A 2,429-nucleotide genomic window follows, 5' to 3' on the forward strand; every position below is an offset into this window, starting at 1 on the left:
ACTTAGAGTTTGGTTGTGGCCTCCCAACACCAAACTTATAGTTTGATTGTGGGGGCTTTGGTTGACTCTGCTTTGAGAGAAGCTTTTTATGCTTCCTCTCCATGGATGCAGAGAGAGATCCTTGAGTTGTAAACACAAGGTTGTCCTCATTCAATTGAAGGATCAATTCTCCTCTGTCCACATCAATCACAGCTCTTGCTGTGGCTAGGAAAGGTCTTCCTAGGATGATGGATTCATCCTCTTCCTTTCCAGTGTCCAGGACTATGAAATCAGCAGGGATGTAAAGGCCTTCAACCTTTACTAACACGTCCTCTACTTGTCCATAATCCTGTTTTCTTGAATTATCTGCCATCTCTAATGAGATTTTAGCAGCTTGTACCCCATAGATTCCCAGTTTCTCTATTACAGAGAGGGGCATGAGGTTTATTCCTGAACCAAGGTCACACAGAGCTTTAAAGATCATGGTGCCTATGGTACAAGGTATTACGAACTTTCCAGGATCCTGTTTCTTCTGAGGCAATGTCAGTTGATCCAGATCACTTAGTTCATTGGTGAACAAGGGAGGTTCATCTTCCCAAGTTTCAATACCAAATAATTTGGCATTCAGCTTCATGATTGCACCAAGGAACTTGGCAGCTTACTCTTCAGTAACATCCTCATTCTCTTCAGAAGAGGAATACTCATCAGAGCTCATGAATGGCATAAGGAGGTTCAATGGAATCTCTATGGTCTCTCAATGAGCCTCAGATTCCTTTGGTTCCTCAGAGGGAAGCTTCTTATTGGTCACTGGACGTCCCAGGAGGTCTTCCTCCTTGGGATTCACGTCCTCTCCTTCCCTTACAGATTCGGCCATGGTGCTTATGTCAATGGCCTTGCACTCTCCTTTTGGGTTCTCTTCTGTATTGCTTGGGAGAGTACTAGGAGGGATTTCAGTGATCCTCTTACTCAGCTGGCCCACTTGTGCTTCCAAATTTCTAATGGAAGACCTTGTTTCATTCATGAAACTTACAGTGGCCTTGGACAGATCAGAGACTAAGTTTGCCAAATTAGAGGTATTTTGTTCAGAATTCTCTGTCTGTTGCTGAGTGGATGATGGAAAAGGCTTGTTATTGCTAAACCTGTTTCTTCTACCATTATTAAAGCCTTGTTGAGGCCTTTGATCCTTCCATGAGAGATTTGGATGATTTCTCCATGATGGATTATAGGTGTTTCCATAAGGTTCACCCATGTAATTTACCTCTGCTATTGCAGGGTTTTTAGGATCATAAGCTTCTTCTTCAGAAGATGCCTCTTGGTACTGTTGGATGCAGCTTGCATTTCATTCAGACTCTGAGAAATCATATTGACTTGCTGAGTCAATATTTTGTTCTGATCCAATATGGCATTCAGAGTATCAACTTCAAGAACTCCCTTCTTCATAGGCGTCCCATTACTCACAGGATTCCTCTCAGAAGTGTACATGAACTGGTTAGTAGCAACCATGTCAATAAGTTCTTGAGCTTCTGCAGGCGTTTTCTTTAGGTGAATGGATCCACCTGCAGAAGTGTCCAATGACATCTTTGATAGCTCAGATAAACATCATAGAATATATCCAGGATGGTCCATTCTGAAAGCATGTCAGAAGGACACTTTTTGGTCAACTGTTTGTATCTTTCCCAAGCTTCATAGAGGAATTCACCTTCCTTCTGTCTGAAGGTCTGAACATCCACTCTAAGCTTGCTCAGCTTTTGAGGAGGAAAGAACTTGGCTAAGAAAGTCGTGACCAGCTTATCCCAAGAGTTCAGGCTATCTCTGGGTTGAGAATCCAACCACACTCTAGCTCTGTCTCTTACAGCAAAAGGGAAAAGCATGAGCCTGTAGACTTCAGGATCTACTCCATTAGTCTTAACAGTATCACAGATCTGCAAGAATTCAGTTAAGAACTGAAAAGGATCTTCAGATGGAAGTCCATCAAAACTTGCAGTTCTGCTGCATCAGAGAAACTAGCTGAGGTTTCAGCTCAAAGTTGTTTGCTCCAATGGCAGGAATGGAGATGCTTCTTCCATGTAAATTGGAATTAGGTGCAGTAAAGTCACCAAGCATTCTCCTTGCATTATTGTTGTTGGGTTCGGCTGCCATCTCCTTTACTTGTTCAAAATTTTCAATAAGGTTGTCTCTGGATTGTTGTAATTTAGCTTCTCTTAGTTTCCTCTTCAGAGTCCTTTCAGGTTCTGGATCAGCTTCAACAAGAATGCCTTTTTCTCTGTCCCTGCTCATAAGAAAGAGAAGAGAAAAAGAAAAGAAGAGGAATCCTCTATGTCACAGTAAAGAGGTTCCTTATTGTTAGTAGAAGAAGAAAAGGAATAAGGGTGAAGAAGAATGAAGAATCCAAACACAAGGGAAAGGATAAGAGCAGTGATGTGTGATGAAGAGAAGTGTTAGTAGATGAA

At 42.0% G+C, this 2,429-nt stretch overlaps 1 non-coding gene across 1 annotated transcript; it reads left to right on the forward strand.

Moving 5' to 3' along the window:
* Positions 1-1,610: 1,610 nt before the first annotated feature.
* Positions 1,611-1,718, forward strand: LOC148544547 (small nucleolar RNA R71). The gene has a single exon (XR_015901314.1). It is a non-coding gene; the product is annotated as a small nucleolar RNA R71 (small nucleolar RNA).
* The last annotated feature ends 711 nt before the right edge of the window (positions 1,719-2,429 follow it).

The sequence above is a fragment of the Arachis ipaensis genome, chromosome B9, assembly GCF_059453495.1.
Source record: "Arachis ipaensis isolate K30076 ecotype BB chromosome B9, ASM5945349v1, whole genome shotgun sequence".
Classification (NCBI taxonomy): domain Eukaryota; kingdom Viridiplantae; phylum Streptophyta; class Magnoliopsida; order Fabales; family Fabaceae; genus Arachis; species Arachis ipaensis.